The sequence below is a fragment of the Halichoerus grypus genome, chromosome 14 (assembly GCF_964656455.1).
Source record: "Halichoerus grypus chromosome 14, mHalGry1.hap1.1, whole genome shotgun sequence".
Lineage (NCBI taxonomy): Eukaryota > Metazoa > Chordata > Mammalia > Carnivora > Phocidae > Halichoerus > Halichoerus grypus.
The window spans coordinates 41,389,099-41,416,248 of NC_135725.1; the positions used below are offsets into that span (position 1 = coordinate 41,389,099).

The 27,150-nt window shown below is 43.4% G+C and overlaps 1 protein-coding gene and 2 long non-coding RNA genes across 10 annotated transcripts in view; 1 reads left to right on the top strand and 2 right to left on the bottom strand.

The window, feature by feature from the left end:
• LOC118524168 (uncharacterized) overlaps positions 1-2,453 on the top strand; it is a 56,813-nt gene extending 54,360 nt beyond the window's left edge. Inside the window, exon 4 of the long non-coding RNA XR_013444013.1 lies at positions 1,503-2,453. This is a non-coding gene — a long non-coding RNA (uncharacterized LOC118524168). The remainder of the gene's footprint in view (positions 1-1,502) is intronic.
• Positions 1-27,150, bottom strand: part of NFIB (nuclear factor I B) — a 436,890-nt gene that overhangs the window by 318,223 nt on the left and 91,517 nt on the right. The gene's annotated exons all lie outside the window — the stretch shown is intronic.
• Positions 7,149-8,203, bottom strand: LOC118524171 (uncharacterized). The gene is made up of 2 exons (XR_004911480.2): positions 7,969-8,203; positions 7,149-7,366 (listed from the first exon to the last, which is right to left on the bottom strand). It is a non-coding gene; the product is annotated as an uncharacterized LOC118524171 (long non-coding RNA).

A 27,150-nucleotide genomic window follows, 5' to 3' on the forward strand; every position in this document is an offset into this window, starting at 1 on the left:
CTCTCCAGCAGTTAAGTGTGGTCATGTGACTGAGTTCTGACCAATAGAATGAATATAGAAGTGATGTATGTTGCTTCACACATGGGTCTCCCCTTTCCCCCTCTTCTCCCATCTGCTGACAGAATGTTGATGCTCAGGGTGTTCTTGGGATTCATGTGCTGAAAATGTTAAAGCTCTCGTCAGCCTGACTTCCTTAGTGACTGGAACAAAGCCTCTCCCCCTTCTCTTCAAACACTGCTTGAACTTTGAGTGAGAAACATGTATCGTTTTAAGCCATTGAGATTTCATGGTTTATCTGTTAACACAAATAGTATATCATGGACATATATAACACACTTTTACTACGAATATCCTGGTACTGTCTTATCGTTATTCCTGCCCATTTTCCAAGCCTGGTTCTGTGCCCCTCTGGGCAATCCTGTGAGCTTCTGAAATATCCTTTCAATTTATTTCTTTTCTGTTTGTCTCCCAGAATTGGTTTTTCCTGTTGGCAACGAAAAAGTTTGATTGATATATTAGTTGTAAAAAGTTAAAGAGTGTCCTTAGCACAATGCTTGACACCTAACTATTCTACAAATATTAAATGTCCCTTTGTTTTAACTGGAGGGACGAGTTTAAAACATCTCTATGAGTCACTGATAGGATTCATCATAGAGTCAGATAGTATGGCAATGCAAGTCAAATTGTTGTCTCTGATTAACGGACCAGCTATTGAGCAAAGCTGTGAGGAAAATATTGTATGTTTTCAGTAAATTGTGATGAGACAGGGAGGGGAAGTCTGTGATGTTACTGAGTGGGGAGTAGCTCTGAGGAGCAGGTACCCAGGTGCTTGCCCCTGCTCAACTCAGGAGCTGAGCTCAGGTGGGAATGAACAATAAAAGGAGGTAGGAGAGAAGCAAATTCTGTCTACTTAATTTTTCCCAAGGGTAACATCAATTATGAATAATATATAACAATCCAGATAGTGTGGGATAAAAGCTCAAGATGGGAAAGGGAGAGGTGATACTTGAGGATGCAACTTGATGCCCAGGGACCACATGAGGATGTAGAACGTTTCCCAAGGAGAAGTCCTCTGTTCCTGTGGTGTAAGTTTGTCTGTGCAGGAAAATGTTAATGAGCAAAATATATCTGCAGGTAGGTAAAATTATACCTTTATGGTTGTATTACGAACCATAAGGTTTAGTTAGTTTCACTCTTGCTTGCAAGGAATAGAAATGCCAATTACAAGTATTGAAGTTTTATTAGAAAGAAGCACAGGGCAATAAAGGAGACGGAGTTGTCCAGAAATCCAAGAACATGAGCCGTGTTAGCTGGGTTTCATGGATCTGGAACTAGAAGATCATTCAGTCAAAGTTGAGCTCTAAAGACCTCTGAAACATGAATCTGTATATCTTCATTCTTATTTTAAACCATGAACATATTTCATCTATTTTTTTATATTTTTCTTGCCATCAACTCTGACTTATTTCATATTTCTTTGTTCAAATTTCTGTCATCCCTAGGGTGTGACTTTCTTCCTCATGGCCCAATATAGTGGCTTGCCCTCCAGCCATCACCTCCAAGTTCAGCCACCAGAATGGAAGAAGGAATAAAAGAGAAAAGCAGCGAAAAGAATGTACCAACTGTCACTGAAGATAAATTCCTGGAAGCTACCACTAATGTGTCTGTTTATAGTGTCTTGATCAGAATTTATGCATGAGAGGCTGAGAAATCTAATCTTTATTTTTGCATGGTCATGTGTACAACAAAAATCGAATGTTTTATTATTGTGGAAGAAGAATGGAATAGATTTTGAGAGATGAGAAACAAGCGAAATAGAATCAAAGAAGGGAATAGCAGCCCTTCAAATAGTGTTTATTTTATTTAACAAACACATAGCGCTTATTAGGTTTCAGTCAATGTTCCAAAATGCTTTACAAACATCAACTCTTTTAGTCCTCACATAACCCTCTGAAGTAGACGCCATATTATCTCCATTTTACAGGTGATGAAACTAAGGCCCAAAGAAATTAACATGCCCAAATCACATAGCCGGTTAAATGGCAAAACTCGGGTGTAAACCCAACCGGTCTGGCTCAACTACTACCACAAAACCTGGGAGTAATAGGAAGATGTTCCTAGGATGCTGGCAAATGGTTAACAACTGGTTCTCTCGGCAGGGGGAGTCCCTCATCTGTAGTGTTTGCCAATATCCGGGGTGCAAATGCTCTCACTGTGGATACATCGCCTCCAGAACATCAATAACAGTAAAATTTAGCCAAGTCATTAGGAAGTGATGAGTTTTGAGTATTACGTTTTCTTTTATTTTTAATTTAATTTTATTGTTATGTTAATCACCATACATTACATCATTAGTTTTTGATGTAGTGTTCCATGATTCATTGTTTGTGCATAACACCCAGTGCTCCATTCAGTACGTGCCCTCTTTAATACCCATCACCAGGCTAACCCATCCCCCCACCACCTCCCCTCTAGAGCCCTCAGTTTGTTTCTCAGAGTCCATAGTCTCTCATGGTTCATCTCCCCCTCCGATTTCCCCTCCTTCATTCTTCCCCTCCTGCTATCTTCTTCTTCTTTTTTTTTTTTTTTAACATATATTGCATTATTTGTTTCAGAGGTACAGGTCTGTGATTCAACAGTCTTGCACAATTCACAGCGTTCACCATAGCACATACCCTCCCCAATGTCTATCACCCAGCCACCCCATCCCTCCCACCCCCCACCACTCCAGCAACCCTCAGTTTGTTTCCTGAGATTAAGAATTCCTCATACCAGTGAGATCATATACCTGTCTTTCTCTGATTGACTTATTTAGCTTAGCATAATGTAACTTATTTAATTGTAAGCATATATGATTTAATTTTTAATCCTGGCTATGCTTAATAATTGGCTTGAAAATTCCCTGAAAATTTAACAACCGGCTCTTGTGAGCAGGTGCAAGTCACCTTCAGCACAGTGTGGCACTGGATATTGCGATGACAGAAAGTCAAGAGTCGGGGAGAACAAAGAAGTTGAAGGTTATGAGCAGAGAGGGTGGGTATTCCTGAGTCCTCAGGTAGATGCTGCCCTTACTGTCCTAGAAGCATCCACACTCCTTGCACACTACATGCCATTTGACACAGAACAGCTTCCACTCTCTTAAGTGTGACATCATTCCAGGGCGCCTGGGTGGCTCAGTCAGTTAAATGCCCGACTCTTGATTTTAGCTCAGGTCATGATCTTGGGGTGGTGAGATCGAGCCCCACGGCAAGCTCTGCACTGGGCATGGAGCCTGCTTGGGATTCTCTCTCTTCCATTCCCTCTGCCGCTCCCCACTCCACTGTCTCTCCCTCTCTAAAAATAAATAAATAAATAAATAAATAAATAAATAAATAAAAGTGACATTATTCCTGTGTTCTGGGGACGACAGTGCTAGGCTCACACTGATTCAGACTCAGATCACAGATGCACAAAAAAGAAGATGAATTTAAAATTCAGACTCATTAGTTTTTTTTTCTCATTTCTATTGATATAGGGACTATCAATTTCAAAAATAACCAGTCTCTGGGATTAGTCTTTTGTTACAGTTGTTATCTTTGACACCTTGCAGATGTCAGCAAATTTTACCAGACCTATAATTGAAGCTTCATTAGTGACAAGTAAGAAGTAATGAACTGTGATTGTTGTAGATGTCTGTTTCCATTCTGACAATGTTGTAACAATGAGCATAAATGTTAAGATGCTATTCACTGGGAAATCTACTAAACATCCCTGACCATCAGTTACTTCTCATAAAGCTGGTATTAAAGGAAGAAAAAAATAAGTCTTAGTGAACACACTTTACTGGATATTAGCAATTTTGGTTGGTAGTTCTGGATACTGATCATTAGAATGACATCATCTTGGTCTCAACATTGCATCAGTAATAATGACATACGCCCATATTTATGACCCATACAATTTATCAATTAATCTATTGCAAAGGTCTTAGCAGAGTTCAGATAAAGCTCCTGGTGCTGGGGGATGGGGTTCAGAGTGGCCAGAGTTTAGCGTATTCTGTGTCACACTTTCTTTTTGACTCAGAAAGTGATGGGTCGTGAGATTGGATGAGTCCAATATGGGGGCATGTGGCCTTCTTAAGCATTCAGAGAAGGAAAAGGTGATGGCAGGAGAGAAACTATCCCTTGTTAGTGAATTGGAAAGACTTACAGTAATAAATCTTTTGAACTATGGAAGGAGTCTGGGGTTCCAATTCTATTCTTCCTGTGGTCTTGGTTTCTGTTGGGGGCCTTCCCCAATGGTCCTAGACTGGGTGTGGTAGCAGCACCCACAATGGCTCCAAGAAACCCCCCTGCTAGTATTTATTTTTTTTTTTAAAGATTTTTAATTTTTTTTAAATTCATTTGACAGAGAGAGACATAGCGAGGGAGGGAACACAAGCAGGGGGAGTGGGAGAGGGAGAAGCAGTCTTCCCACGGAGCAGGGAGCCTGATGCGGGGCTCGATCCCAGGACCCTGGGATCATGACCTGAGCCGAAGGCAGACGCTTAACGACTGAGCCACCCAGGCACCCCCCGCCCCCGGCTAGTATTTATGCCCTCACATAGTTCCCTTCTACCCTGTGTCAGGGGTGGTTCTGTGACCAATAGAACACAGCAGAAGAGAGGCACCTGGATGGCTCAGTCAGTTAAGCGTCTGCCTTCGGCTCAGGTCATGATCCCAGGGTCCTGGGATCGAGCCCCGCATCAGGCTCCCTGCTCCGTGGGAAGACTGCTTCTCTCTCTCTCCCTTTGCCATTCCCCCTGCCTGTGTTCTCTCTCTCTCTCTCTGTCTCAAATAAATAAAAATAAAATCTTTAAAAAAACCCAACACAGCAGAAGACTGTGAGTCACTTTGGAGGTTAGGTTATAAAGACATTGCAGCTTCTGTTTCTCTCTCAGATCTCTGGCTCTGAGGAAGATGGCTGCAGCAACCTCATGATTGACTTTGAGCTAGACCTACCCAGTGAAGCTACTCCCTGACTCATGACTCTCAGAACCTGTACAATATAACAAACGCTTGTTTTAAGCAGCCAAATTCAGGGTTAGTTTTTACGCGGCAATAAATACCTAATGCATGCACTTAGGTTGTCTTTCTACATGGTCCCACATAATTTATTATTCTAGATTACAATCACTTACTCATGTGTCCGACTCCTCCATTGAGTCACTTCTGCTTTGAGGAAAGGAATTCAGTTGACTGTTGAATCCCCACGCCTGGAATCATGCTTGGCACACAGGAGGGCCTCAATGGTAAATGTTGTTGAACAAACGAATGAAGTGAGAGGAGAGAGTGAACATGGTTTCAGACAGCACGCTGAGAACTGCAAGCTGAGGGATGAGTCGGCACAGGTCAAGCTGGGTTATTTATTCTCTCCAAGTGTGAGAAATTCATAGTGAATATTCGTTTCCTCTCTTCTTCTGTTGTTACTGGCCTCCCTGCTATCCTCCCAAATACCTTACAAGCCCATTTCTACTCTTCTCTCACCAGCCACGGGGCTCTTGGAGAGGTCATCTGGGGTCTCCCAGTTCTGTCTAGGAAAGACGTTTCTTCACTTCGAAGCCCAGACACAGAAGACTCAATTTGTGTGGACTCTCCTGCCAGGGGACTGCTCAGGGCATGGGATATATAATGAAACTAGACCAAAGGCAAAGCAAAAGTAGGGGTGGCTATAAGGGCCTTTACATTTCTGCAGTTAGGAACTTTTAATTTTTTTAAAGACTTTTTATTTATTTATTTGAGAGAGAGAGAGAGGGAGAGAGAGCACGAGCAGGGAAAGGGGGGGAGAGGCAGAGACAGAAGGAGAAGCAGGCTCCCCACTGAGCGGGGAGCCCAACACAGGGCTCGATCCCAGGACCCCAAGATCATACCTGAGCCGCAGGCAGATGCTGAACTGACTGAGCCACCCAGGTGTGCTGTATTTAGGAACTGTTAAAAATATGGGTATTAGAGAGGACACGCACTGAATGGAGTACTGGGTGTTATACGCAAACAAGGAATCATGGAACACTACATCAAAAACTAATGATGTAATGTATGGTGATTAATATAACATAATAAAATAAAAAAAATTTTAAAAACCTCAATTACAAAAAAAAAAAAAAAATGTTTGTTAAAGGAGGCTAAAAGTTCAGTGACTACTCCAACTGGTGTGTCTGGTTATAAATGTTCTAGGCCGGGCACTTCCACTGCAGGGTTCAGCCCTGCCCATCTAGGAAAGCCACATTACAAGCCCCCCCTCCCACCCCCCACCCCAAATCATGCCTCTCCATCTGGCCCTGGGAAGAGTTTATGTGGGAGGGTTTCAAAGAACCACTGGATGGCTCTGAACTCCCAGCTCCCATCAGGCTCTAGCTCTCATAATCTGCTGATAAAGTCTTCATGAAACTTTTAAGGACCAAAAAGCCTTTGGATCCAAAGGACTAAGTCTCCGGCGGAGTGCATGATAGTGGAGATCACACTTCGGGGCAGGTAGAGCATTCTGGTGTGCTGAAAAACACACCATTTTGGGGCACAGGATCAGTCAAATTTAAATAACTTTTACTTAATTTTTCTGCCGGCTCAAGAACGTGGGGACGAGGGGAAGTGTGGTCCATCACATTATCATTTCCCATGGAGGATTTTTTTGGGGGGGAGGGGAGATACCCAGCACTCAGCTTGGTACCGTGAACAGAGTCCCGTGCACGGAGCAAGAGAGTCATCTGTTATTTCTAACTGTTAACCACAGGCAGCTCGGCTTTTCTGAGTCTCAGTTTTTTTAATCTGTAAAGTGAAGACACTAGTAATTACCCCCTAGCACTCACTAAAAACATGTTCGCTGAAGCTGAATAGGGTTCTGCAGGCCAAAAGAAATAAAAAAAGCTGCAAGTAGAATTTGGGAATGCCTGATTAAATTTAAGGCCTGCAGAAAAAAGTAAATCATAGGAGGCCTACCAGCTAGGGATGTTGTGCTGCTTTTTCCAAAGGTAATTTAATATCATTCCGGGATATATAAAATCAGCACGACCCAGAACACCACAGAACTGCACTTCCACTGACCATGTCAAGCTCAGGCTTTTGTTTCTACATTTTCAACAGAATATCAGTAAAACTGAGAATAGGTTGGAAAAAGCCACGAATAGAGAGACAACATTACAAATGACTTGCCAACTTTAGTAGACCTGCGAGACTCGTTTGGTCCAGGAGCTTGAGCTGCTACCATTTTCACGTTTCACTCGAGTGTTTACTGGTTTTACTCGGGACTTCGTTATCATGAGGTAAAATATCCCTGTGATGAATTCACACAGACCCTCTCAGAAGTCTACTGAGGCACATGCCATGTCCAATTTTCATAACAGCTAGACATAATTCTAAAAATGAAGATACATGGAAACATAATTAGACATCAAAAGGCCAAAAGCCTGTTTTGCCTTTTGCCCCTCATCTTTCCTTTCCTTTCCTTTTTCTTTCTTTCTTTTTTTTTTTTTTTTTGCAAATTCACTTAATAATGAGCTGCTGGTCTTCCTTCTTGGTGCCTCAGCTTCCTCATCTGTAAAATGGGATGAAAAATACTGCCTATCTGCCAGGACAGTTGAGAGAATTCAATGAATTCGAATATACAAAGCACTTCAAAGTGAGACTAGCATATAGTACAAGCTAAATAAACGCTAGTTGTTATAATAATTATTACTATTTTTTAAGGGAAAATAGCTTTTATGTAAAAGTCATAAGAGATTTCAAGCACGGTTCTGATCCACCAAAACTTGAAATATTTATGAGTATATAAATATGACGTCCCCTTTGGGCCTGGGACCCAGGTTAAATGTTTCTTTGGAGGCCTTTTCAAATGAGCGTTGTATACTTCCCTCTACACACAGTGAGGTAAGTCAAATCAAAGGGTCATTCTATTCATTCGCTATTGCTGAGCAATAAATTACCACAAGTCTAACAGCTTAAAACAATGCATACTTACTATCTCACAGTTTATGTGGGCCAGGGGTCTGAACACAGCTTACTGTGCAGCTCTGCTCAGGGTCCCACAAGGCCGCGGTGAAGTCATCGGCCACGCTGCATTCCCATAGGGAGCCTGGACCAGGAAGAATCTGCTTCCAAGCTCATTTAGGTTGTTGACAGAATTCATTTTCTTGCAACCGTAGGACTGAGGGCCCTAGTTTCCTGCCGACTGTTGGCTGGAGACTACCCTCAGCTCCTAGAGGCCACCCATGGTTTCTTGCCCATGGGCTTTCCCAACATGGCCGCTTACTTCATAAAGCCATCAAGGAGAGTCTCTGGGGCATGTTTTCTTGCCAGGCAGAGTCTTATATAACATTACACAGCCACGTGAATGCCATCCTATCACCTTCACTATAGTCTACTGATTAGACGCACATTACAGGCCTTGCCCACGCTCCAAGGGGGGTGATTACAAAACACATGAACCCCCAGAGGCCACCTCGGAGCTATCCACCCCTGCCACAGAGAGGAAAAGACATTGCCCAATTTCCATTTCAGTTTCCCAATTCATTTTCTGCAAAAACTGACCACACTAGTCAGGCAAAATTTTAGTCTGTTCGTTAGAGGGATGAAACTTCGGGAATGTGAGGGAAGGTAGAAAGAACTGAGTTTAAGAGAAGCTCAAAGAAGAGGGCTCACTTTCTCCGTGTGAACTGTGGAAGTGGTGATATCAATGCCTGAAACCAGTTCCTTAAAGCCCCAGAGTCCTCCAAGGTGAAGGCAATCTGAGAAGGCACCGGACGTGTTTGAGGTCTAGGCCTAATTCAGCCATCTTTGGACCTACTGGTTGGAGTTTTAAGGAGGGAAACTGGCCCCTGACCATGAGCATATCTGTCTGCCTTGTGGATCAATGGGAAGATAACTCTAACTTCCTTTAAAAACATAAAAGATTACTGTTAAGAAACCGTCCAATTATTCTCCATCCCTTCTGAGGAAGGAACAGGGGGGAATGGGTTTGAATTTCAGCAAGCAGACATTTCTATAGACCTAAGAAAAAGAAGTCTTAATAGTAATGATGATTAAGCACTGACCAGGCTATAAAAAGAAGTTATGAAATATCTGTCCCCTGAGTTTTTAAAAACTCGGCTAGACACCTAACTAGATGGCAGGCCAAACGCCGCGGAGGAGATGGTCCAGACCTTTCCCTAGGCCCAGAGTAACACCTCACAAATAAACACTTAGTAACGTCTCAGACAGCTTGGGATGCTAGAAACTCGAGGCAGGTGGCTTCGAAAGAACACATTTATTTCTCATAGCTTTGGAGGCTGGGGAGTCCAAGAGCAAGGCGCTCATCGACGGCCACCTTCTTACTGTGTCCCCACAGGGCGGAAGGGCTACAGGGGCCCTCCGGGGGCTCTCCAGGAACTCCACCCTCACGCCCGCTGCTTAAAACCATCACATTGGGGGGTCAGGTTTCCACACATGAATTTGGGGGTGCAGGAACATGAACATTCCGTCTGTAACAAGTAAACATATTCAAGTTTGCTTGCTGTTATTGACGACCAACCTGAGAGCAGTAGCTTTCAAACCGAGATCCTCGGACCACCTGTGCCAACTTCATCAGAGGTATTATTTAAAATGCAGATTCCTAGGCGCATCTCTGGATTGTAATGAATTAAGATCTCTTGAGGCGGGGGCTTACGTGTTCGTTTTTTTAACAAGTACCCCAGGAAAGTTTGCGGACCGCTGTAAATGAAATATAATTCGTATCGGAACTTGAATTCTCTCCTTCCCATCTCCTCACCCCCCCACCACCCCCGCAACCCTAAATCTCAAAGGCACAACTATTGCCTCCCCCTCCGAGCGGCCGCAAAGTATCCCACAGGCCCTGTGCTTTCCCCCCTGAAGACGCTCAAGCGACCAAGTGGTATGGACGCAAGCAGTGGGCTGTTGCCCTGTGGGGTCCCCTGGGAAATTACATAATAGGTCTCTGGCACATACCATGGTTGCTAGAATTACAAATGAACCCCCGCCCCCCTCCCTCCAGGAGTCCCATGTTCTGAATAAAACCACAACAATATGTCTGTCGCTTAGACCCTGGGGTGAAGGGCGGAGGGGCGTGCTTGGGAAAGTGTGTGTGGTTTGCTGCCCCGAAGCTCAGGGTGCACCATCCTGCCCACTGCCGAGCTGTAGTCAGAATTCCATGCCTCTGCATACTGTACTTGAATTTTTGCAGGACCCTATTAGGGTCCCCAGGAGATCGCTCCTATGAAGTCCAAGAAATCTGAGGAAAATGTGGAGCTTACATGATGGACTAATTTCATTTCAATAAAATTCCCATATTACATTCAATGCGCCTGGCTTTATTAAGTTTTGTCATAAACGCTGGGAACACTTCCAAATTTAGGCTTGCACAATTATTTTTATTGGTGCGTTAACTAAAAATGGTATATGCATAAGTCAGAGTGTACATTTGACTTCATCTGGGGAGCCAAAATGAGCTTTCGGTTGATTTATAGTCATTTTACCCCTGTAAATGAGATACAGGAAATGGGGCTTAGTGTTTCTGATCACAGCATTCCTAACCCCTCCGTCAGTTCCATCCACCGCGCTGCCATGGATCTAATGAATTTAAATTCCAAATGTCTATCGGCAACCCACAAAGTCACCAAACAAAGAAGCTGGCTTATTTTCAGACCCAGAGCCATCCAAACTGGGCAAAAAAAATAGAGGTTTGTTGCACTAACGTGAGACTGGGGAGCTCTCGGTGCTTTGAAAGGTTTTAATTGCTATGGAAAAAATCCTTTCAAAGATTTTTTTCCTTAGCATGGGCCCCTTGGAAACTTTTCATAGGGGAACTGTAAAATATTTATACAGCCAGCAGCACTGTTAAAAAAAAAAAAAAAAAAGCAAGCAAGAAAGAAACATAGCACTGAATGAAAAGCAGACTTGACTTGAAGTGAGCCCTGCAGATTCGGGGGACCCGGGGAGGGGAGGTTACTGTGATTTCAAACCCTGGAAAACAGGATTAATCCCTCCCAGCCAGGCCCACAGACAGGGCCAACACGTAGAAGGCCTTGCATTTAGTTTAAAGCCGCACTGTTGCCATTTTGAAATTCTCAATTTTTGAAGAAGGGGCCCCACATTTTCATTTTGCACCGAGTCTTGCACATCATGTGGCGGGCTGGGCCCACGGAACCTCCCCGGACTGTTGTTTCCAGACGTTTCAGTATGGTTTCCCATACCTTCTTTTCTGTTGCCTTCTCTTTTGTTTTGTTTTGTTTTGTTGTTGTTGTTATTTTTGTTGTTGTTGTTTTTCTGGAGGAATCTCCAACTCTGACCCTCAATTTTGACAATTCTCAGTAGCATAAGCTACCCTTCCCATCAATTTGTTTGACTGACATTCAGCTTTATCACTCAGGACGTAGGAGGCTAACAATCCATCTTCAAATTCTTAGAAAACATGGAGCTGACTTTATGAATAGACCAAAAAACTGTAGAATTTTGGAGTGAAAAGGAACTGTGGTGATCTCATTTTATAGACTAAATGTAGTCCTGGAGAGAGGAAGGAAATTTCCCGAGGCTACTTTGTTTATTAATATCAGGTTAGGGCATGGTTAGCTCCTTCTACAGCATCTATAAAAAGGGGTTAATGTGGACAAATGCAGTCCCCCACCGGTTCCCAAACTCAAACGTGCCAACTCCTTCAGTATTTTCTCAACCCTTCACTGGAAAATGACATTATTAAAGAAAGGGCTGAAAAGATAATCACTTTCTCCACACCAGCACCCCCCCCCCCAATATTTTCATTTCCTCCCACACACACCTTTTCTTTTACTGATGAAGATATTTGGTAGTAAAAATAACAGATGGAAGTCCCATGGCCTCCTCATGGCTCCAGCCTCCCCATCCATGCTGATGACCCGGGAACCCGCGGGAAGGGGCCAAAAGGATCCAGGGGCTCAGAAAACCCACAACGTGGATAATTCACACCAGAGAAATCAAGATTTGGCTACATCATGGAAGCGAAAGCACAAAGGGGCAGGATGAGACACAGTCCTGAAACTTTCTAACAGGGGAGGATGGTTATAGAACTACCATGATTCCTTCAGTCAGAAGGGACCCTCTTGTCTCAAGGCTGACTTAATTGCCGTAATTCAATTAACATGCTCCCACTAATTATATAAGCTTCTAGATGACAGTTCAACAGCAGAAGCCTGAGAGTAGGCCAATTTTTTTTCATTTTTAAGTTAATCTTAAATTAATTATAAGTAAATTGCACTGATTTCTTTTTCATAGCATGCTCTCAACTGTTTTGTTGCAGAATGCTATCACGTAATTTTAAAAACTCGGGGTCTTATGCAAAGAGAAAGGCATTTAGTGCCATGTGAAATAATTGTAGCATTCATAAATATAGAGAAGCAAGTTTCTCCTTTCCTTCCTTCTTTCCTTCTGCCTGCCTGCCTTCCTCTTTCTAGATGACAGTTCTTATCAAATGTTAAATGAGATAAATAACAATCACATCAATTGAAAGAACATTTATTTTCCAAATTCTCAGACCTAGAACTGTGTCTGCTATGCGTTAAGAGCTCAATAAATATTTGTTAAATAATTATCAATATTAGTTATTGGATGAGATGCTTTAGGCATGACACAAAAAAGGCATCAAAGCCCTGGTGCCTGATTTCAAAGAGTGTAGACATCCACTCAGGAGATAAAATGTAATCACTTCTGGGCCTTTTGGCTAAGATCAAGTGTAGGAGATAAAATGTAAACCCATGAACAGAACAAGTCATTCGAAAACCACCCGAAATTTAAGATACTGAAGAGAAATACACACCCTACCTTATAAAAATGGTAAACCAGATTAGCTCTCCCACTGAGGAAGATAAGAAAATGGGCTTTCAATATGAGTTACCATATCTGCATAAAAATCAGAGTTGACAAATGTAAATTACCTGCTAGGAGTCAATGGACAATGGATCCATCACACTCAGAAACATTCCAACAAAGCAAAGGATGCTGCGTTAGGATTGGCCAGGGGCTAATTTGCACAGCAGCACAAATTCATTTTGATATACTTTTAGAGTTCACTCTCAACAAAAGCACATATTCTTTGCACCAAAACACACCCAGTTTTCCTACATTTTCATCTTTGCTTGAGTAAACATCGAGATATGTCAGAATTTTTATAGATATTTAAGACTCCAAAGATAATTCATCACATAAGAACTAGAATTATTATTTTTTTTCCTGCCAAGTCATTCGTCCCACTTTTCCACCTACTACCTCATTTTACTTACAGCAAAAGTTTCTCTCATGCATTTGCTACTTAATAGTGTGAGAAAAAATCTAGAAAGTACAGAAAAATTCATATTCCCACAAATATTATCAGATAAAACAAGCAGGTGTCAGCTCAGTCAGAAAAACAAAAAGGACATTTTATTTTTTTTATTTTTATTTTTTAAGATTTTATTTATTTATTTGACAGAGAGAGACATAGCGAGAGCGGGAACACAAGCAGGGGGAGTGGGAGAGGGAGAAGCAGGCTTCTCGCCGAGCAGGGAGCCGGCGCGGGACTCGATCCCAGGACTCTGGGATCATGACCTGAGCGGAAGACAGGCGCTTAATGACCGAGCCACTCAGGCGCCCCCAAAAAGGACATTTTAAAATGTAGGAAATCACCGTGACTTAAAACTTAGGTAGTTACCAGGGTGCCTGGGTGGCTCAGTTGCTTAAGTGACTGCCTTCAGCTCAGGTCATGATCCTGGAGTCCCACATCGGGCTCCCCACTCAGTGGGGAGTCTGCTTCTCCCTCTCACCCTCTCCCCTCTCATGCTCTCTCTCACTCTCTCTCAAATAAATAAATAAAATCTTAAAAAAAAAAAAAAAAAAAAACTTAGGTAGTTACCAGGGGTTAAAATGGCAGAAGAGACCTTGGCCCGTGAAGATGATGCTCGCCCCCAGCCCTCTTCAGGTCAGCCGTCCTTGGGGAAACTTTGCTACTCCTTCCCCACACACGAGGCCTCTGGTGATTGACTGCTTTTTCTTAGAGAAACTAGAAATTTATTGATTATTAGTAATCGCTGAATGCCTGTTCTTTCCAATAGGCCCTAATCTCCCTGCATGTCAACAGAGCCTGTGTTTTCTCATCCCCGTATTTCCAGTCTGGCCCATAGTATGCCTCTTATGAACATTCTGAGGGAGTAAGAAAAAAGAAAATAATGCCCCCTCCTCATTCTGCCAAAGTCCCTGTGTTAGCTGGAGGTCTTTTTCAATTGCATGTGATAAACATCCAGCTTGAACTGCTTTAAAAATGCAATAAGGCTTATAGGCCAATAGGTTCATAAAACCCAACCTTGGAAACCAGGCCTCAAGGCAATATTCAGTCACCAAGGAAAGACTCGGATTGACTCAGCATAGTCGTGCGTCTGCACCTTGGACAGATCACTTTGGCTCCAACGATAGGATCCCCAAATGGCCCAACTTGAGTTCACCTCCCACCTCTGGGGCTGAGGGGTTGTAGAGTACTGCTTCTCAGCCCCAGGGTATTAGGAAGCAGGAAGAAGGGTGGGGAGCCCGTTGAGCACAGAAAACAATGATGCTCACAGACTCTGCTCTTCTCAGCAGTTCTGGATTCTCAACCACAGGAGTCTCGGTATGGGCAGCTTTTATTGTATTTTGTTTGCTTAAGAGCCAGATGAATTCACAACCGCTCAAATTACCATTCCTATCACTACTGACTCTTTGCTGAGGAACAAGTGTGCCCACAGGCCAATCAATTTCATTCCGAGTGCTACCAATATAACCAGTTTTGACTGATGGACTTAGAAAATAATGCATACAATGTGTTTTTGTTTTGAGGAAATCTGAGTGGGCAGGAGTGGCAACAAGGTTAGAGGCAAAAAATTCCCCTACTTTATTTTTAAGGATGCTTTATTGCTCCTCTATGGGAAAGCACCGAGGGACCAGGAATATCTGATTCTTCTGGGACTCTGGAACGCCCCACTGTTTTGCTCTGCGATTCTCATGAGAAAGCTGCTCCTTTAAATCAACCCTTCTGATGTCAAGATGTGTACGATGGGGTGTGTTTTCTTCTTTATGAGCTATACTTTCGGCCCACATGGGGCTGCACGTGAAATATCAATTTTTTCCCCTTTTTCACTTTGCATGTCAAGTTGGGCCTCTTCTCTGTTTACACAAGGCCAGAAGACAAGTTTGAGGAAGGTAAAAGGGTCACTGGGCCCATTATCCTGGCCGTCTATGGTTTTCTCCTGCCATTTCCTCTCATCCATCATTGTCCTCCCTCGAAACTCATCTGTATCCCTTGAGATTCGATTATTTTTCCTAGGTAATGCCCCTTTTAGGGAACCTATTTTAAGATCGTTATGTTCTCTACAAAGCAGTTTTGCCAGAACTTTCCTGTTGATCCCAATTTTCTGTCTCCTCAGATTCTGTTTTCATTGTTCAGGCCGTGCAGGGAATATTTGCATTCTTTCTGATTGTGGGGAACTGTGCAGTAATCTTACACCATATGTATTTTTATATTGAAAGTCATAAGATCTTTATTTTGCATTCCTTAACCATGAGCCATCATCCATTCTCATCCTTCACAAGGGCAACTGGGGCACGCATGCATCTCCGCTAGAGATTTCCCAGAGAAGCCCAGGAATTTGCTTCCCCTATCTCTCCCTTTGACATAGAGCGTTTCGTACTTGTTTCCTTTTGTTTTGTTTTTTAACTTTGGGATAAACACTTTTAATTTTTACCGTCTCCAACTGTCTAACCCCCAGGTACTTCATGCTCGTGACCCTGATGTCACAGTGGCTTTAGTTAAAAATAAGCACAGAGCTCCAGGACATGAAGAAAAGGCTCAGTTAGGAAGCAAATCAAATATAGAACACTTGTGCCCTAACACTCTGCTCTGCTCTCGTAATGAAAATGGGATGGAGGGGTGGAGGTATTCACAGATTCTGGGGACAAAGGATTTCTCAGCATCTTCCATTTCTGTAGCCTACAGAGCAGTATTTCCAAGATGGGAAAAAAAGTGTTCCATGGTCAAATAAGTTGGGGAAACAGCCCATCAGAATTCACGGAACACATTAGGGTAGTAAAAGCCCCGATGGTTTCACATTAAATAAGCCTATTTAACTTTGTTTAATTTAGCATTCCGTGAACTTATTTGAGCTTGAAACACTTGCCACAGTTTACCCAGAGGCGACCTGCAGAACAACATTCCTCGGACTATCCAATTAGAAGACAAAGAAATACAATTCTATTATCTTAAAACTGATATGCTCTTTGTAGATATTGAAGACATGCATTTCATTTCCTTCTTATGTCATTGCTTCACTGAATCTCTCAAAGACCTGAGCCGTGAAGTTTATTGGCTCAGAGGCAGAGCTTCAAGAATGGGTTCTTGACATCTTGAGTGAGATAATAGGTTTGGAAGAGGGAAAGAATTTTATTCCCGTAGCTCCAAGTTGACATCTCTGGGGTGGACTTAAGCTTGGGGGGCTGGGTAGGATTTACATAGGGGACATGTGGGCAGGAAGAGGCAGTGGCGAAGGGAAGCCCATTCCTCCCAGTGCCAGCAGCGTGAGGGGGACAATGGAGCGTGAGCTGATCAGCTCTGTTGGAGAAGAGAGAAGAGTTGGGTAAACATGGCGTGCTCGGGCCCCTGATTCTTACCTAAGAGACCTGGGGTTCAGCCTGTGGTGTGGATAGGTAGCTGGAATGACTTTTACTGCTCTGCCCCAGGTTTCTGTATGGCATGGATGACACCCCCAAAGTGTTCCCAAATCCTCTTGAACTATGACTCAGAAAGAGTCTTACATTTCTATGACAGTTTGGGGCTTAAACAATACAGCCTTCTATGCATAGTTTGAGAAGCTAGCTAATCTCTAAATAACTTTCATGTCCCTGCCTTCATCCTGCACCCTATCCCCTTCCCCATCGTAATCTCTATAGACCAGGTATAGATTGGTATGGCTTTACGGTTTCTATACCCTTCTCCGTGTTCTCATGAGGGTTTATGATGGCCCGTTTTGTGGGATTATAAGTGAATTTATGCACGTCTTCTCCTTTAGATTGCAAATCCAACAAGAGTTTTGTTTTTCTTACTGTACCTCCATAGTCTACGGTGTGGGCATTTAATATATGTTTGCTAACTGATTAAACTGGATATTTTATGATTCCTTAAAAGCAGGAAAAAGAGAAACTTACTTTCCCAATGTTTATAGGTCTTTCTATTTTCCTGTCCCAGCTGGTTCATCAAGCCTACCAGATGTCATAGAACTTCTGCCCTCCCCCTCACCATCCTTCTAGCTAAAGGGATGCCTGGGTATTTCAAGGAGTGCCCAGGAGGACAATCAGAAATAAGTCCATTTTTATCCTTTTGCTCTGACCACTGTGATATATGCCCTGTCTTGGGAGCCTGTAAGCCTCCTGCAGGTAGGAAACCCTTAGATTGCTGGGTTTTCTACAGACTTCCCTGCACTGAAGCCAGGCTGAGACCCAGCAGAAATGGGAACAAGGCTCCCACCTTCCTCTTTCTGCCTTTCCCGCAAAAGCCATAAGAGGTGAGTGTGTTGACTGCTAACCCTGTAAAGATTACTCCTCGAGCCCTTTCAGGTCTCAGTGCCAAAGGGGAATATTCTCTAGACTTCCAGCTAGGAGCTCTATGTCTGTGTGTGCTCTTATTATACCTGTGACTGTCTTGCTCATAAGCTCATCAGGCTGAATTGCAAGTGCTGGTTGACTTATCTGTTTCTTCCACTGGCCTGAAAGCTCCATGAGGACAAAGATATTGTCTATTTTGTAAACTCTTGTACTCTCTTTAGCCACCACTGTACCTGGTATATGAAATAGTAATAATTATACCAATTGTCACAATAACAATAGTCATAGTGAACACTCATACAGTACCTTCTCTGAGCCAGACACACGCCTGTTTTTTTTTAAGATTTTATTTTTAAGGAATCTCTACACCCAACATGGGGCTCAAACCCACAACCTTGAGATCAAGAGTCGCATGCTCCACTGACTGAGCCAGCCAGGCGCCCCTGAACCAGACACTTCTAAGTGCCTTACGATATTAGCTCATTTAGTACTCACAACAACCCGCTGAGGTAGGTACTCTATCACCTACATTTTATATATGAATAAACTGAGGCGCAAAGAGGTTCAGTAACTTGCCCAGGGTCACCTAACAAGTAATTGGTGAAGCTAGAATTTAAATACAGGAATCTCATGTGCTTAACCATTAGACTACACTCCACAGCTCTGCGTAGACAACATGGTACCGTACTCAACATTTCTCCTCTGGATAATGGGCTCATTCTTGGAAGCAGATAGGGTCAGACTGGGTCGAGGAGAACTTCTGGGGAGGTGGTAGGGGGTGCTGAGAGGACTCCTAGCATGACATGGAGGAAGGACCCCAAGTTTAGAGATGGGACAGGGAATGTGAGCAGGATGTAGGAGTAGAGAAGAGCAATCAAGAGCTGATGTTTGGAGAACCGGGAGGAGAGCAGGGGGCACACATCGAAGCCGGGATAAGTGGGAAAGTTGACAGAAATATGTCTAATGGAAACTTTCGGATACATCTCCTTGTGAAGCAGTCCCTAGAGTCCTACACCAGCTGTTCTAGAAAACCCTCACTAAGATCTACATGGTTTTTAAATGCGGCTTCCTGTAAGTGAGACACCTTATGAAGACTGGGCGACTCGGAGCTCCAGCAGTGATTTAGGGTTTACGAGTAGTTGTGAGGTGTGGTGCAAGCTCAACCCTAACCCTGGCTCTGGATCTTTAGCGGGAACAATGAGGAGACGTGGCTGTGACTGGAGCTTGACATCAGCTATACCCAGGGTTTCTGATCAAGTTCCCTCCTGTTTGGGGCTTGGGGTAAATTAAAAAGACTGCAAAAGAGAAAGGAGAAAGGGAAGGATGCGATGGTGAGGAAATAAGAGTACGAGAAAGTGAGAGAGGATGTAGAAAAGCCCGCTCCTTTGATTTGTATGGTGTGACTTCTGAAACTGCTCCAGCCTCTACATAAATCTACGGGATTTATGCGGCTTCATTCATCACACTTGCTTTTGAAATGGAATTTTCTGCCTTGGAGCCTTTGAACGTTGACATCCAAATACAATATATTCTTTTAAAATCACCTCTGGATAAAGACAACACTGTTGAGGTAATTCCCCCAGATTGTAGGTGGAGTCTGTTTGGTCCTCAGATCTTGATGATAATATGCTGAAAATAGGACCTCTCTTCAGAGAACAGAAGAGTTCTGGTATGATTAGAATCCCAGTTGCAGACACCCTGGGCCAGGAACCCGGGGAGGAAAAAAAAAAAAAGAAAGAAAGAAAGAAAGAAAAAAGGAGCCCCTTTTCTTTGATGAACAACAACAAGCAGTGCCATCTAGCGGCGATTCATGTTTATCTTGGAGTGGGCTTGACCGTGACCTTGCTTTAGCTCTTTGCTCATTACCAAATAAGCTGGGAAACACGTGTTTACCTTCCTGGTGGCGACAGGACCTGAAACCAAATGGCAGAGCTTGGGTGAAGACACAAGTGTGTCAGAGCTGCTGCCGATCCGAGGCTGAATCCATGGCGTGTTTTGTTTTGTTTCTGTTTTTTGGGGTGTTTTTGTTGTTGTTGTTGACTTTTGAATTCCAGGAAGTCTACACAAACAACAGAGAACAAAGATTGTATTTCCAGGAAGGGACAGAAAGGAAGAGGAATACTGTCATCGTCATTGGGATTCACACTCCAGACACATGACCTTATCTAACCCTCACATTCTCCCTGTTTTGCTAATGAACCAAGGCACAAAGAGTTCAAGTCCAAAGTCAAGCTGTCAGAAGCAGCAGAGGGGTGGAACTTGAATCCAGGTCTATTTAGAAAGCCTTCTCTCTGATTCAGCTTTTGTGGGTATTTTCCTCGGCCAGTTACTTCCTGGAAGGCCCACATTTCCAGGCCCTGCCACAGATCCTCAGCCTTTTAGGGTGATGTGACTGAGATGATAATATGTGACAGCAGAGAGGGCCACTGGAAGGACCATCAGCTCTCATGCTTCCTATGAGCTGAGCTGGAGGAGAAGAGAAAGCCCACACATCATCTCTCGATACTCAGATCCTTGGGTGAAGTTGCAGCTGCTGGTGGATAAGGGCTCTTTCGGCTAAGTCACCACCCAGCGGCCACGCTTGGGGACACGACTGATCCGCTGGGCTGGGCCTCAAGACCTCCCACCCACCCCCACAATGGTGCAGGTGACAACTCTTACCATCCTTCCTGCCCGGCGCTGCTCCCTGCAAGGGAGTTCCATCCTTTCGGATTTGGTTCTAATAAATCATGTCCTATGCATGAATGTATTTTATTGCACAAAAACAAACTGTGTTCTTTATAATTAGGGAAGAGACAGATGTTGATTTTTAAATAATATTCATTTTATTACTAATTCACCTTAGGCTATTCAAGACTTGATCAGGAAAATAAATGTTAATTTTTCCTACTTATGAAAGCTCACCGAAATACAGACACAGAAAATATTGGAATATAAAGTCTCTTCAATTCAGTAGGTTAACGGTGGAGATGAGAAAGCTAGCTCTTCCTTACTATACTGTAGAGAGGAAAGAAGAGGCCTTTAGCTAAAGGCATAAGCTTCTGGTGATAAAGCAAGCATATCTAGTTCTGAATTTTTAATTTAGTTACTCAATTACAGCTATAGCTACAGCTATTTTATTTTTTAAAGATTTTATTTGTTTATCTGAGAGAGAGAGAGAAAGCACAAGCAGGGGGAAGGGCAAGAGAGAAGCAGGCTCCCAGCTGAGCAGGGAGCCCGATGTGAGACTTGATCCCAGGACCCTGGGACCATGACCTGAGCCAAAGGCAGACGCTTAACCGACTGAGCCACCCAGGCCTCTCTACCTCTTGCTATTTAGTTGACTTCCAAGATGAGAAGAAAAAGGTTTCCAGACTTTTCAATGAGTAAATGATCTTACAGTTTGTAGACACAAATCTAGGGGGTAACAATGTCATTGATTGGTCGAAGCCACATGATCAAAAGAAGAATTCTGTTAGTATTCTAATGTCTCATCATTAATGTTAAAAAAAAAATTGTTAAGGAAACCAGTTGTGAGTGGCTTATCTTTGCCCTGAAATGTTTTTTTTTTTTTAATTTTATTTATTTGACAGACAGAGAGAGAGAGTGTGTGCACACAAGCAGAGGGAGAAGCAGGCAGAGGGAGAGGGAGAAGCAGGCTCCCCACTGAGCAAGGAGCCCAATGCGGGGCTCGATCCCAGGACCCCGGGACCACGACCTGAGCCGAAGGCAGACGCTCAACCGACTGAGCCACTCAGGCGCCCCTGCCCTGAAATGTTTTATAGCTGACATGGTAGAGAGACAACTTTTGAAAGATTATATCAGAGACACCTGATTTTCATCAGCAACTATTGGCTTTGGTATCAAATGTAGACAATGTAAGCATGGAAACAATAGTGGAATCTGTTGAGATATTTGTAAGATGCTTTTTAAAAAGTTAAAAGCAGATATTGTCTCAGAGTTAATGTAATTAAACATTAGAATTAATTTCTTCTGACAATTCAGGCTTTCACATTTCTGAAAACCAACTTGATATAGAACAAAAGCCCCAAATATTTTTTTTAAAAGATTTTATTTATTTATTTGACAGAGAGATGGAGAGAGAGCACAAGTAGGCAGAGCAGCAGGCAGAGGGGGAGGGAGAAGCAGACTCTCCACTGAGCGGGGAGCTTGATGCGGGGCTCGATCCCAGGACCCCGGGATCATAACCTGAGCCGAAGGCAGCCACTTGACCGACTGAGCCACCCAGGTGCCCCAAAAGCCCCACATATTTTAATATCAGCAAGAAAAACAGATAGGAAACCCAACGTCAACAAACCGTTTGTTGATGAACACAACCATTGATTTTTATGACTCATGGTCATGGTAACCATGTGAAGAGGGAGTGAACCAGGATGGCAAACTTGGATAGGATATGGTCACTCAATGGACCTGATTTGTACTACTTCTGGTTTAGTCTACTCTGTCACTTCTGAAACCCATGGTGAGGAGCCCTTTCCCTAATGGAAGTCTCATTTTAGAGTTTCTACCAGCGGAGGCTGGATGGAGGATGAGGGCACCACGCAGCCTTGGAATTGTAAGAATAAATACTATTTGGTGCATCCTTCCTAGACGCTAATGTTGCCTTTCTATTATGAGCCTCCGTACTGGTTTTTGTTTATTTTTTTGTACATTGTTCTTTTAATTCTTGCATTAACACCCCCTGGTTTTTTTTTTTTATTTTTTATTCTGAGAGGTTAGATAATTTGCCCAATTCAGGTGGATTTCTGTTGGCAGAGTCAGATGATTTTGCACTCTTGCACTTGGCCAAGTTAGTTTGGGAACTAAATACATGGGTTTGTGGAAGTAGACAGCCACCAAATGGTGTACTCCAGTAATGCAATGGATAAAACTTCTCAGGGAGAGAAGTGAGGTCACTTCAGGGCCTCCAATTCTCTCGCTTTGGGACTGACCTCAAGACAAGGGAAGGGCTCTCTGTGCGGTACGACTCCATCCTCATGGATGGAGCTGATTGGTCCAGGGTTAGACAGCTGACCCAAAGCAAGCCAATCAAATCCTTCTCTAAGATTTTCTGACCAGAAACTAAGAGGGTGTCTGGTAGGCAACAATGCTGTAAAACATAAAGAGAAGGAATTGCTGCTGGCTGCCATATTTCCAGCCAGGTAAGAGTTCGGGAAAATACAGGCAACATTCAGAAAGAAGTGTGGGAAGAGATGGAGTGTATCCTGGTCGTCTTTAAAAACACGGTTCCAACTACATCTGAAGCCCCCTTGTACCCTGGGTACATCTATCTCTTTAAATCAGTGCATGTTGGGTTTCTGTCACTTGCAACCACGGAGTTCTGATGGACACAATCTCCTTCCTCAAAGGATGGCATTCTCGGTCTCCTAGTAAAATCCAAAGAACCTTGGATGGGCTTATTCTATTTTCAACTAAAGAACAATTGCCATTTGGCTGTCTTCTTAGAAGCAGTATTAGTGCTAGCCAGCCGAGAAGGTCTTGCAGGCTTGAGGCAGAGCCCACACGAGGCCGGTTGGAGAAGGGGAGGCCTAATTTGTGAGGAATCTGGGCGGGGGGTGGGGGTGGTGGGAGATTAGGGAATAAGTTATAGGAAGAAGAACCCTCAGAGTAGAACATGAGCCTTGGAGGAAACAAAAAGCACATCTTTTTCACTGCATGATATTCTGAGGCTGATCTTTTGAACATGCAATCAGACCGAAATTGTTGCTCTTTGGAAGAGGGGGGTGATATTTATTGCAACTTTTTAGAACATTATTTGTAAGGACTTGCTGACTCTGAAAGAGCTTAATATATTCTGTGCCTCCCCTCAGCACATATTTTTATTTGAATTTTTTTCTTTTTTAGTATTACAGAAATAAAGAAACGTGAGTTTTTGCTAGGCCATCCGTGAAACAAGGGCTGTAGGCATTAAAAAGCACCTTCGAGTGATCCCTTATTTAAAACATGGTGGGCTATAATTTTAGAGCAGTAAACCTCATTATAACATACTTATATTTGACATTTTCAGGCTGTATTGTTCATGTTTTTAAGTCCTGGAGAAAGGCCCATTAAAGCCGTGTTACATTAATTCAACATTTAGCCATTTATAACACAAACCCCAGTCTTTTGGAAAATGTCATTTAAAAAGTTTCACCATATATGGACATTATTTATTGCTCAAGCCCCATTGTCTACTTATAATATGCCCTTTATCAGACCCAAATGCCCACTTCGGAGAATTTCGTTTTGAGCAACAACTGGCTTCTTACATTATCCAATGATGCAGGGAAGTTAAATTACAGCCAGTTCATATCATAGAAACAAAATGTTTCCTGCAATTACAGATAAGGGACAGTTCATTTTCTCTCTGTCATCCTGAAAAAAACCCTCCTAACAACAATTCATGCCTGGTTAAACAGGATTTCCACATCTACTGCTGACATCTTTCCAAATAATTCAGGCTTGTTATTACTGTACAGCCTGGCGAGGCTCAAAAGCAAGCCGACTTGACGAGTCTGCTCAAAGCAGGGCTTAAGTAGTTGTAATTAATAATAATTACATGCCCACTACACTCCAGTTTTATCATATTATCCGTCAATGCAAATAAAAAAACCCACACACAACATGCTTGCAACAGGATTAGTGCATTAATAAAGCCACTCTGCCTATGCCATCCCTCTAAAGTTTAAAATATTTGTAGTGGTTTCTGTTTTATTGATTTTCACCGCTCTACCTCGGGTTGCAAAATGTTGATTGGCTACAGGGGGACTTGGGGCCAGTGCAGCTCTCTCTCAAAAGCCTTCTCCCCTCTTGCCGGGACTCGGATTCGAGCCCAGGTTGCTGCAGCTTTGTGGCCACAAAGCCCAGTACCAACCACTATAGGATCAGGGCTCAGGCCGGAGACCTGAGCGCTCAGCTTCCTTTAGGAGCTATTGTGATATTAGAATTTGTGGAAACAGTGCCCTCTATTGCCTAAATACGTACATTTTCTTAACGCTGGGAAAGAGGAGCGGCGTCTCAGTAATCTCTAATGAGTTACAGGAACAATAACAAAGTGCCAGGACGTGAAACCGACATCGGGCAAATTGTAGGAGGTAAGATGCACTGTCCTGCTCAAAATAACAGGACTAAGAGGAAGCTCGTCTGTTGACTCATGCTTCCTACTTTTAACCAGCAATGAATATCAATTTCTCACCCCCAACCGCCACCACCACTTAAGTTACACTGGATGGCATACGAATCTGAGCCTCTTTTGTGGTTGCTCTACCACCAGTCGGATTGCTGTGTGCCCAGGCATCACGGTCATAAAAAAATAGGGCAACAACAAAATGGTCTGAGGACGGGGGACAGTCAGAAAGACTTGTTTTTCCTAGTAGAGGAAGCCAGGATGACTGTACCCAGACTGATCAATGTCAAACTCGTTGATCCCCCAAAGCTGATTCCCCCCCCCGAATATATAGGTTTTAAAGCCACAATAATCTGAAGGGGAAAAAGTCCTCCCAATCACATTAGCAGCCCACCACGCAAAGAAACTGGAGTGTTTCATGCTGAAGAAGTTTCTCAAGGGGGAAATTTTTAATAAATTTTCTTGTTATAAAAATTAAAAAGGGGTCTGCACAAGATATTTCAGGGGCTGAAAACCTTAAAAGAAAGCACACAGAAAAACGTATTTCTTTTTTTAAAAAATACTTATTTATTTATTTTAGACGGGGGGCGGCAGGGAGGGACAGAGGGAGAGGGAGAGGGAGAAAGAGAATCTTCAGCAGATTCCTGGTTGAGCATGGAGCCCCTGACCAGGGGCTCGATCTCACGACCCTGAGATCATGACCTGAGCTGAAATCAAGAGTTCGTCGCCCAACTGCCTAAGCTACCTAGGCACCCCCAGAAAAACCTATTTCTAATTGATGGATTGTTATCAGAGTGTCTCCTTGAAGCCCCCTAAACGGAGAGGACGCGGGTGCAGCCGGGGCTAGCTGGCACTGTGTATGGGGTGACCAGAACCTAATCCATCTGTTGAGGGGGTGCTATAGTTCCTGTGTTTCTGGAAGGAAGGTATTTCTGAAGATGAAAGCTTGAGACACAAAAGGCCTTCCCCTCTGATCATCTATAGCCCCTTCTGTCTTCCTTCAAATTCTCCCAAACCCATTTTCTTTCTGCGGTCACATAGAAGAGTATTGCCCCAAGTTCCTGAGGCCTATACATTGTGTGGCCGGGACAGGAGCACAGGTAGGTGAACTGGTAAGTGGTCGCTCATGGCAAGGGGGGCCGAGCAAATCTCCTGGTTGGCAAAGAGCAGTTTCCCAAAGTACCATCATGTGTCTACCACGGTCACAATTTGTGTTCCGGGCATGTACCAAGTGAACAATAAGGGAAATATTTTTCGAGAAATCAACTCACAGAGGACAAACTGCGAAAGCAGACTGTTTAGATTCTAACTGAGGCTCCGTCATTTGCTAACTGGAGGACCTTAGGCTGCTTATTTCACCTCCCTGCCTTGATTGTCTCACCTATAAAGGGGGGGAGAATAATAGTACCTAATTCACAGGATTATTATGACGATTAAATAGGTTATCACATGCCGAAAACCTTAAAATAAGGCTGTATGCACTCTAGAAATATTAGTTACATAATTAATTAAATAAATATATTTTCAAAGGAAAAAATTTAACCTTCCATATATTTACAACACACGGTATCACATTCCATAAATCGAAGTCACCGAAAAATAAAATGTAGAAGTGAAACAATTCGAATAAAATTCTAGCCGGATACTCTGAGCTCTGAGCCCAAGTTCTGCTGTGTGTTAAAAAGGAAAGTGAGTCACAGAGCACAGCTGTGAAGACACAGATGAGACTTCTCATCTGAATGACTGGAAAAGGGAATAACTTTCTCTTCGTAGTATTCAAGGCTATGAAATGCTCTAGTCATTACCCGCCCCCCGAAATTACCTCCCACACTGTACCCATCAGGCTGGGAGGCTGTGGGACAACACCCACGTCTTAGTGGCTTCAATTAGAAAGGGTTTGCCCTTACTTGTACTCTGTTCACTGAAGGACCCTGCTCTGGGTCTCCGCACCCAGGAACCCAGGCGAAGGGAACAGCTCCTACCATGAACATTGCTTATTGCTTTGCAAATGGAAAGAGATCTGGACTGTCACCCGTAACTAAAAGCTCTTCTCACAGCTCATTGGCTAGAACTGGTCACATGGCTCCACCCCCCCCCCCAAAAGCGCCAGAAAGTGCATTGCCTTCTCCTTTAGTTGACGATGTCAGTCATCTTGTGGATAGACTCTGAAATATTTGTGCCTATTATTTTTTTTTAAAGATTTTATTTATTTATTTGAGAGAGAGAATGAGCAGGGAGGAGGGGCAGAGGGAGACAGGGAGAGAAGCCGACTCCACGCGGAGCAGGGAGCCCGAAGGAAGGCTAGAACCCAGGACCCTTCGATCATGACCTGAGCTGCAGGCAGCCGCTTAAAAAATAGGCGCCCCTATTTGTGCCCATTAATGTGGAATGGGCTTTTGAACAACTACCAGGCTTTTGTCCTGCCCATTCACTGTCTTCTTGGGGATATATTTCTTCCACCAATACCTACAACCC